Genomic DNA, 11,469 nt, shown 5'->3' with positions numbered 1-11,469 from the left:
CAGAGAAAATTGTGCTGCCAGGCATGAATGTTTCAGTGTCCTGCCTTGTATGTGGATTAATTTGATTTTTTTAAAAAAACAAGGAAGGAAAGTCACTAAAAATGTATTTTAACTATATGCAGTGAAGGTGGAACATGCTGAAAATTATATTTTGCATTAAATATCTTCACTGCTCAGGGAAATTTAATTAAGAACATGGATAAACCCTCCATCTCCAGACACTAATGAATACCTTTTAGATATAATTTGCAAAATTAAGCATTGTAAATTGAATTTGAGACAAACAGCAACGTGGTTATTTGACTGCTTTGAAAATGTGTCTCGTTATATCTAAGAGCAAAAGGAAAAGTTATGTTTTGGATTTGTAATTTTCCCTTATGAAGGCTGCATTTACCCAGAGAAAGTTTGGAGTCAACATCTCCAGCTTCACACCATTGCTTCGCTGCAGCGTTTGCAGCTTGTTCGCCTGCAGCCTGACAGTCATTGTTTTAACAAAATGAAATCAAACCATTGGAATATTAATGGGTGATGATCAGATTGAGTGACAGAAGTTGAGGAAGGTTGCTGGACTTTTCTTCCTCATGAGTTTTATTTGAAGATGTAGACTTTGGTAGAGCAAGTGCTACCCGGTAGCTTCTGCAGCTAAAGCCTCGTGTTAAACATTTGATTACCTAAATGTTGTTGAGTTATAATCATCTTGCAAACGTATCCATCAACACTGCATTCTTAGGGGATGCTCTCTTCAAATCTGACCTTTGTGGAGAGAAGTTGGTTTCACATATAGCAAATCGTGAAGTTTTGTCAGGCATCGGCCCACATCGCTCAGGCGATTCCACCCTGAGTCCCAAACTCTTGACTCTGGTTTGTTTCGTAAACCTCTCAAAGCTGCAGTCATCCCTGTTACTTTTGCACCTTTCTCTTCCACATGTCTTCCTTCCACTCAGCTTTCCATTAACACGCTTGGATGCGATGCTCTGCTTCTTTAGCAATGGTGTTTTTTGACTGTGAAGAATACCAGTGACTGTCTGCTGAACAGTTGTCAAGTCAGCAGGCTTCATTGTCACTGTTTAGCCAAAACATGTAATTTATCTTTAAGAAAAAAAAAAAAAAAAAAAAATTCCAAAAAATTTTCAGAGAAGCCGCATTTTGGGTTTTCATTATCTATGAGCCATAGTCATCAAAATTAACAAAGAAATGCTCTTTCTCTGTGTACATATTAGTTTCACTTTTTGAATTGAATTGGTAAAATAAATAACATTTTTCCATGATATTCTAATTTACTGGGATGCGCCACGCAGTCCTACCACGCTTGAACATTCTCTGGACCTCTTGACCAGTGTGTGAAGGTTACATTTGCTTAGGTACCGGAAAGTTGTTTTTCCTCCGGCAGCTGCGGGTTTGATTCTGCAAACGTGTTTTTTCAGGTTGACGAGTTGATAACAAAGGAGTGAACTAGTCAGGCGCTGAGTGCAGAAGTGGCAGGAGTCAGTGATCATCCATCACTCCTCTCAGAGTTGGCCGGTCATGCCTACAGAGGGAGAAAGATCGACTGTCACTTTCCTCGCAGCAGAGATGTCTCTGTAGAGCAAAGAGGGGGGAGGTGCTGGCAGAGTGACAGAAGGCAGCGGAGGTTAAAACAGGGACTGATAGTCAGCCGCATCCATCATCAAAATACTCTTTAGACAGAAGCCTTTGTTCCATGTTGCATCAGCACATCTGCTTGCGGACCTTTTACCCTTCTCGGCTGCTAACACATGCTCCATTTGCAGCTGTCTCTGAAGCAGGCACAAGCTCTATATGCTGAAGTCACAACACTCAAACGTCTCTGCTGTTATTTCTAGCAGCGGTGCCCCGACTCCCCGTCTGCCTCTTCCTGGGCTTAGTGCAAAGTCTGCTCAGTTTCCTCTGGGATGACTGCTGTCTTTTGAATAATTTAGTGCCGCCACAGCAAGCTCAGAGCAGTTAAGGACAGAGAGATGCTCTGAGCGAAACCTTTGGCGCTCTGTCATCCAGCCACCTGAATCCACCGACCTCTTGTCTGTCTTCACAGCTCTGGAGGAAGAACACTGTTATGAACGTTTGTGTGTGTGTGTTCTCATCGTTTGACAATTTCTAACGCGGAGCTACAGCTCACAACAGAAGCACTTTGCTCCGAGCAAACTGGGGCAATCCATCTTTTAGCTTCAATGATTCTATGATTAAGAGATTCAGCCTAACAAGTGCAGAACAGCTAACTGATGGGAGGGCACTGTGTGGACGCAGTCGGTGTCCTCCAGCTGTCAGAGAAAACCAGAGGAGGCATGAAAAAAGTTAAAAATAACTTTTAAAAGTCAACATTTTAGTAATCTGTGTGTATCCAATGCTTTGTGTACAGAAGTACGTATTTTAAACCTGCAAGATTTTCCTACATTCCAGGAACAACGTCAAAGTGTTGATGATTCTGTGGAAGAGACCAAGACAAAGCTGGCTTTACAAGTCTATACACAGAAATTGCTGCTTGTTCCTCTTTGCAAAATTGCTGAGTCTTAATCAGATTGGATGGAGGGCATCTGAGGACATCAATTTTCAGATCTTGTCAAAGATTCTGAATTGGATTCATATCTTTCTGAATTGGATTCATATCTGGAATTTGACTGGATCTTTCTACTACCAAAATGTTCTTTGGTATTTGGTATTTATTGTCACTCAGGCTGTATGTTTAGGGTTACGGTCCTACGTAAAGGGCAACCTCCACTACGATGTAAAGTCTTTTACCCAGACTGAAAGGTTTACTCTGAGAATAGACTTGTATTGAGCTCCTCCGTAAGTAGAGACGCCTCTGTCCAAACATGTTTAATTTTGGTCTCATTTGAGGTGAGTCAGTTGCCCAACTGTGGTCATTTTGGATTTCATTAGAGGACACATCAGAGTAAAGACCATTAAAGAACACTTAACACATTAAAATTTGCAGTAACAACTTTCAAAATGTGGAAAGGGGAGTTTCAGGATGGAACATATTTGTATTTTACATTTCTTAGGGGTCACATGTTTAGCACTATCTCTTGAAATTTGGTTAAAAAAAAATTAGACATAGCTTGCAATTACGTATGTTCATTTGCTCTAATATATCACTCAGAACTCAGTGCACAAAATTTAGGAGTGAACAGGCAGAAACGGGGCCAATAAATGAAGCGGGAAATAATAAGAGGTACTGACATTAAAATAAATTAGTGGAATGCAGAGCAACCTGCTAATGTTGCAAATTAGAATGTATGACTGAAAACAAAAACAAAACAATGCATTTGCTGCTTAGGCTTGGAAGTTTGCAAACATCATTTGCATGAAATAAAAACTGCTTAAGAATTACTTGCACTTGGTTAAAACAAAGAAGTCTATTTTGCATGTGTTAGATAAGAAGGCTGCTCTGACTCTAATGCTGGTAAATCTGGAACTGCAAACAGCAGTTTATTAATTTTGTATGAAGACTAAATTAGAACCAGTCTAAAGACAATCTCGAGGAAATTAAAAGGCCAGCTACACCCGAAACCGCTAAGAAAGATCTACATTTGGGTCAGTTAGATCTTTAAAGGTGCATTTCAGCAACTTTGGACATAACAGAACTTTTTTATTAGTGTACACTTTCTCAAACGTTTGGGTTCTTGTAATTTATAATCCATCCAGGTTAAAAACATGTATTCAAAAAGCTTGAGTTTGTCATAGGAGAATAAATACCTCTGGTTGATAAAGGAGAAATGCTGCTATCTCAGTTGGATCAGTCACTCTTCCTCGTTCCTACTCAATGTACGCATAATATCACAATATCACTGTCAAAGCTACAGAATAGCAGCAACATCTCTCCATGGCTCAATCCAAGCATGAAAGAATTTAATTAATTCCAATTGTCAAGACGTTTTTCCATATGATTTCTCATGTTTGTACAATATTTTATATCTCTACAACAAAATTCTTATGCCATTAAAATGCAAAAACAATATGAAAAGTACCTGCTACTCAGCTCTCTAAATATTGTGATTATGTGTTATATTACTCGTATGTGAAAAGTATTTTTGAAATATCTTGTGTTTTTCTTTTGACTCTGTGGCATCTCTACACTTCTGTTATTGTCGAACTGTAAAGAGATGCGGCACAAAGTTTTACCAAGAATCCAGCCACCACTAAAACCTGACTTTGGAGGGGGGGAAAAAAAGTAAAACCAGTTGCTGAATCTCTTGCACTTAAGGGATCAGCTCCTCTTCTTTCTTTCTTCCTCATTATGAGATAGACGTTGCATTAATTTCTACAACCTTTAACCGTCACACAGGACACCAGCCAGCCTCACCTCTCTGCGACCTGCACCCTCCCTCTCCATAATCCCACAACAATGCAGAAAATCACATTAATGCACCAGAAGGATGGAGGTACAACACAATCTATGACAGCTGAGGCCAAAGGGGCGTAGCTATCATTTCCATACTAATGCCGCTGGTGAAGATGATGAGGAAGAGGCCAAAGCAGGGGCTTGCACTGTGTTGCTTGTTACAGAGAGGCTTTGTTGTTGGTAGTAGAGGGCAGAAACCCTGCTGCGAGGAAAATCATGTGCTGGTCCTCATCTGGTGCAGCCAGAGTCCATTTAGGCCCTGATCGCTACGGACGCCGGTCCTCTTCCTCCTGCTTTCCTCCGACACACACATACACACACAGACGACCAAAACTCTTTTCATATTTAAATGTGCCTTCGCGTCTCCTGCACGGCTCGTTTTACGTTGTGATTTTAACCGATATAATTGTGCATTCTAGGTTTACTAGAACATTTGTAGATTTTCTGCGCTTTAGGCGAAAGGTCTTTATTTACATGTGAGGAAAACGATTCACGGCCAAAACATGAGCAACCTTTAGTTCTTTGTCGCGCTCTGGCTGTGCGGACAGTGTAGGTGTAATGTCTCCTATTTAGATGCGATTCAAGGCCAGGCGTGGGTGCACTGCAACTTAGCTGCCCGCAGAAAAAAGAAGGAAAAAGCTAAAGTGAAGCCTCGGACAGCCACAGCTGCAGAAAACCGGTAACACCAATCACCTGTGAGGTAGCCAATTATCACGTGTGGTTGGGAGGAACTCTAAAATCAGTGGCATTTTATTAGCTCAGAGGAAAATGCAAACATGTGGTGGAAAGTACCAAAGCTGCTTTATGGCTTTATTTTGAAGGCTTGCGACCCGCTGAAGACCAGTTGTTCCTTCAAGATCTCCGTTTACATTAACAGATCCACCAAGCTCATCCTGGGGCGGTTTAATATAGCATCTCATACAGCACTGGTTCCCACTGAAACCAATGTTTATTTAATAGTACATGAACTCTCTAGTCCTATTTTTCTCCTATCTGGATTCAGATAGCTTGAGATCTGCTTGAAGCTATCTACTCTATATCTAGTGTTGTGATAGATTTGCCCCACCGTAATATTGTAGGAAATCACTTACAGAACACAACAAAACCATATAAAAATAAAAAAATAAAAAAAATGAGCTGCAGCTTTATAAAACATTCATGTATGAAAGCCACATCTGTTTAAAGTGCTGCTAAAGAGGCCTGCAGCCACAGTGCTGGACCAGGCGCATAGGAATTAAAGGGCTTTATGTCATTAACGGATCATGTTACAGTCACAGTTCACGCTATATAAATATATAATGTTTACTATGCTATATCTCTATCTGCATAGAGATATAAATATAGCACTTTGAATGAAGGTTGCTCTGTTTAAACCCCTGACATTTAGTTTGGTGTGCTGCTCTTCAATGTCAGGTCAAGAGAGATAACTGAGTCCTTCAGAAAAGAGACATCATCTCACTGTCTGGAAAAAAAAAAAGTCTCCAAGTGGAGGACATTTGAAACAACTCCTGACACATCCACGCAAGTTAAATCGAAAAGCAGACCACAAGCTGCTAAAAGAAGTCTCCAAAAGCCTGAAAATGTCAAGCCAAAGCCACAAAAGGTTTTTGAGGCTGGTTGTTCAATGGTATGCTTGTGCAGTCAAAACGAGGACTGAGCTAACGTAGGACTGCAGATTTGATGCCTTCAGATCAAGTTAACTACATATTCGGTGGCATTTTAGTTTCTCCACAGCTTTTACACTTCTGTATTAATTATATTACTGTACTGAATTTCTCAACACTTAAATGAGGACATAAAATGCATCTTTGACGTCAGTTTGAACTTTTAAAATAAAACATTCAGTGCTCTGCCTTTTTCGAACAAGAAAGAACAACTAAAATCGTGTTTTACTGAAACATTTCAAAGCAAAAATATCTCCCTCTTTTCCGATAGCTGTAATGTCCCACTCATCCTGCCTTTACGATCACTGGGGGAAAGATTCAAGGCATCAATTTGGACTCCACTTGCTTTCATGTGGGAGCTTCTCCAATATCCTGGCTCTTTGATGTGATTAAGATGGATTCAAACTTTCACTCGGCAAACCAGAAAATTCTCTCTATCACGGGAGAAAAGAATAAAGCAAACCCTTTCTTTGGTGTAAAGGTAAACTAATGAATCCATTTATCACTGTCAGTGAACTGGTTTTTTCCAACTAAACCGCACAATGCTAAAACTTTTTAAACCGCTTTGCAAATTTTAAGTAAAACTTCTCGTCCAGCCACACAATGATTGATGAATGCAGGCCAGTTAACAGCAAGAAAGATCACATTAAGCTTCACCACTGTGACTCATTTTGACATCATAAAAAATAACACTCTCCAGCTATCCAACAGAAGTGCTGAGAGAATGAATCACCGAGCAGCTTTCGGCAACAAAAAGGGAATACTTTCAAACGGAGACACTGAAGCTCGAAGCTGCCGTCCTCGTTTCGCAGGGAGAGAGTCACGTTCTGCGTGTAAAAAGAAGGGAAAGAAATTCATTTCAAAGACGAGGGGCCGACACTGACTGAAAAGTAATGAATATTTTACAGGTGAAGAGAGCAAAGCTGCGCTCTAGGTGACACTCTGGCGACTTTAGAGCTTATCAGAAAGCCATCACCCACAGAGCATGGCCGAAGCAGACCATGTGTCTGATTGTTTATCGGCAGAGCGCTCCGAGGTCCCCACTGTCCCTCCTGGCACCTGCGTGGTGCTTCCATTTTGGTCCAATCACTGTGACAGCATGAAGAAACATAAATGGTCATTTTGAAATGAAAGGAGCGCTGGTGTTGAGGTTCAGCCTCTAAAAATCCAGGCGTATGGAAGAAGTTTTATGCTTTAAATGCGAGTCTGGATCTTTGTGTTTAGCTGATATGAACTTAGCATGAACAGCAAATGAAACAGCTGCTGTACCCTGGTAGAAAAAATATATATAATATTCAACTTTGACCCACCGTCACACATTAAATCCGCGCATTGAGGCTATTTGATGTTTTATTAAAATGAAAAAGTCAACGTTTCTTATAGCTCAAACGAAAGCCCTGCAGCTTTATTGGAAAGCTGCACTGCAAAGCACTGACCACAGGGACACTGACTGAACACACTTTTTCCACCTCCACCTTTATTACTTCTCTGAAAATCTCATCATTTGTCATTCTAAGCCACTGCTACTCTTTGCATCTTACTCTGAAAGTCGCCGCAGAGGTTTTTCTATATGGCTTTAAAATGGAGGGGAAGAACGGGGACCTGAAGAAAAGCAAGGACTGTAAGAGTTTTTCAATTTAGCCCAACAAATAGTTCTCCTAGCCGTTTGCCTCTGTGAGACTGGATCTTGTAATGGTTTTTATGGTCTTTAGGTTGAAGGACTAAATAATTCTTTATTCATCTGGAGAGAGTAAACCATCCTCGATTTGAAACGGTGAAATTTTCAAAGTTACTACTTTTAAAGAAAATAACAAAACAGCAAAAGTTTGATTTCCGTATTTTTAAAATATGTACTGTTAGAAATTAGTTTTGATATTTAAATTAAAGAACGATTGTACTTTGATTTGAGGCTGTAAATAAGGAAAATTATCAAACCTTCACATCAAGGGAGTTAGTACATCTCTCTTCTATGGAATATATTATAGAAAATAGCGAAAAAGCATGCAATTTGCACCCAAAAAAAACACAAAAAAACTTGAACTGGAATATGAATTACATTATTTAGCATCAGTAGTGGATATGCTGCACACACATTACATGAAAACACCAAAGGAGCTATTTTTCAAAAGTATATTTATATTTTAAAACATATTTTGAATTCTTTGGCATTTTTTTGACAGTAATTAGAAACACATTGGAGGGTCTGAGGGTCTGGAGTTACAGACCACTGAGCAGAACTACATTTGGCTTGTATTGTTTCTCACAGTCTGTTAGATGTTGACTGAAATAAAACATCTGTTAGCAGAATATGTTTAATTCTGAAACTTAAACAAGGTCTTTACTCTTACGTCTACATTTTGACACTAAGAGCTAAGAAATCTGCTGAGAATCCCTTGATATCTTTCAAAAAACCTTCCATTTCTTTGCCAAAAAAAAAGCAGCTTCTTAGAAGTGTGAATTCTTCCTGTTCAGACAAGGTCTGACATATCAAACGACTTCATATGATCTTTAATTTTGTATTACATTTATGTTCCTAACGATGTCCCTGAACCATAACTCTGACTAGGCAATGAAGATGTGAGAACCCGGCAAAGAAAATGTGTTCTTGGAAAGGCACTCCTCCCCTTTTCAGATTTAAAATGGCTGGAATTATAAATCTTACTTCAAAAAAAAAAAAAAAAAATCTTTCAACTTTGCATGCATTTCTAAAATCAAATCATTGTGTAACTAAACTTTTCATATTTACAAAACAAACTTCTGGGTGCAAAAACACGCTACGCTTTAAATTTTATGCACCTTTAAACCGCGAGACACCTATGAGACTGAAGAATTGCCGTGAGATATTATTTATGCATTTTTAAGAGAAAAATAACCTACCTTGGAGCAAACTTAAATTGTGAAAATTGAGCCCTTCTGAGGTGCTGGCACTTCACAATTTTTTTTAAATTATTTTCTAACTTCTCCTGAGTAATTGGGTTCTTCCTGTGTTTTCCCCTGGAGAGAAACAGAAATTGCATGAAATGAAGAGCAACATCTTTTTGCAAACACCTTGAAATGAAGAAAAGTGGAACTGACAACACATCCCTATAGCGTGTGTGGCCATCGTGCCAGCAAAGCAGTGCTTGAACAGGGGTATTTCTTGAAATGGCGTGTGTCTTCCATCCTGTGGGTGTTTGTGTGCTCAAGGTGCCTGCCAACTGAACGACTTTGCTGGGAGGGATTAGCAGTACAGTGATCTCTTCAAGTGTATCTGAAGCCTCGAAAAAAGAAATATTCAACTTCACACAGATTCGGGTAGAGTGCGCAAGACATCCAGAGCCTTTGCTGAGACTTTGCATGTTCTTGCATCATCGTACTTTTAATTGAGCTTCCTCTTCCTGTCCCATTTCTCTCCTCTCTGCCCAAAAGTGGGGAAACTGAGCACATCAATATTTCTCCCAGCAAATATATTTTTTTAAATGAGCCTATTGATGTTAAATTCACATCAGCTGTCAGCAACAGCCCCAATGATCCACGCATACAAAGAAATCATTACAAACAAGTCAAGCAGTAATGAGAAATGAGGGGGGAAGTATGGAGCTTGCTTTCTAAAATAAAAGAAAATTGTAATGAGCTGATGAGAAGCGCACGCATCTCTCCCAGATGAGCGGCGTCAATATTTAGATGCTACTTGCAGGCAAAACCAGAAGTTTACATACAGTAAGAGACACAAATACATTTTTTCCTCATTTCCTGAAGTTAAATTAAACCAAATGACTCTTGTTTTTGATCAATTAGAATTACCAAAGTTATTTATGTTTGTAAATGCCAGAAGGCTTTGCAACAACATTTTTGTTTTTTTTACACTTTCTTTGAATTCTGAAATGTGCCGACTTGGTTGGTTAATTGGTTTTTAAAGGATGTATTTCATGGGTCAAATGTTTGGGTTTCCTTCCACAAATTTGAACAAAATACGTTTTGTACCTTGAAGTTTGCTAACAAATCTAAAATAAATTTAATAACAGATAAGAAACAAAATCATTGATACCAATCACTTTCGAAAAGGTTATAAAGCATTATCCACAAATGGAGAAACATAGAACTTGTGAACTTTACCAGAAGTGGACGACCTATTAACCCAAGAGGGAATCAGTCAATAATAGAGGACAATGTCCGTAGTAGTGCAGACTCTGACTGCTACAGATGCTGTGTTCATGGTCCAATGATAAGAAAGAGACTGGGTAACTTGGCATCCATAAAATAGTTCAAATACCAACGCAACAGCTGACCAAAAAGTGCACAAAGGGCAGTTTCATAAACAATATTTAGATGGAAACATTGGGGAAAGTTTTCAGTTCCCTACGAAGATAACAGTGAAACCTTTTGGAAGTTAAGTTTCCTGGTACATTTAGTCTGAGACTAAATGTATTTCACATAAAGGATATCAGACTGGCAGTCGACCATGGTGATGGTAGAGTGATGCTCTGGGGACTCTTTACTGTTTCAGGAAGTACAAGACTTGCCTTATTTCCTGGAGCAGCAAAAACTGGAGTAAAACACTCATAAGCAGTTATTTCATACACTTAATGTTGTTGCTGAGTGGCAGAACCAAGTTTTAAGTGGTAATTACTTTATTACATCGGGCCAGGTTAGTATGAATATATTTTCAGCATTTTAAAAATACAATTCCCCATTTACTCATCTTATCTTTAGTGTTAAAAATATGTTGATGATCCAACACATTTAAGAGTGACAGAATAGCAAAAGTAAAAGAAATCACAACACCGTCTTTCCTATGATCCATTTGCGACTCCCTCCTCCTCCTCCTCATTTTGCAGGAAAGCGAATGTACAGTCACATGAACTCATTAGCATTTCATCCATGTCTTTGTTTTCTCTCTGCTCTGGCAAAAAGAATCAATAGGCATAATGCAAGTTGAAAAGAGAAGCATGAAGAAATCAATCTTAGCTCGCAGTGAGGATGAGAAACTCACTCCCATGTGCTCTCATAATATCAGCTCCTACACAGAGAGCGCGAAGGAGACGGTCTACGGGGGAGGCCCAGAGGACATGGCAGGACTCCACCTGCACTGCTGATCAGTAAAGGGGGAGGCTTAGCTGTCGCAGCTGGAGAGACTTCACTCTGATCAATATTTCATGTCTTACATAAAGCTGTTGCACAGGTCATATTTTAACCATCCCCAGGCTCAGCTCCTTTTCTTAGTGAAATATTCCTCATGGACGGTTAGAGAAATAAAAAAGGTTTCAAAAGAGCGAATGAGAAAAATCAAGGACATTCCTCAAGAGGAGACGTCTGCAGCTAAACTCGTTTTAAACAGATCCCTCTCTTTCGTTTGTAGCCTCTCTGATATCCTGCAAAGCATTAGTCATCCGTGTTGTCATGTCGATGACATTCTCGTCAAATAAGTGCTGATGCACACCGCACAAAAGAGAGGGGAAAAAAAAAACA

Source organism: Poecilia latipinna, unplaced genomic scaffold (assembly GCF_001443285.1).
Source record: "Poecilia latipinna isolate Pla-1442-1.1 unplaced genomic scaffold, P_latipinna-1.0 Scaffold1600, whole genome shotgun sequence".
In the NCBI taxonomy this organism is placed as follows: domain Eukaryota; kingdom Metazoa; phylum Chordata; class Actinopteri; order Cyprinodontiformes; family Poeciliidae; genus Poecilia; species Poecilia latipinna.
This window is presented reverse-complemented; position numbering follows the sequence as displayed.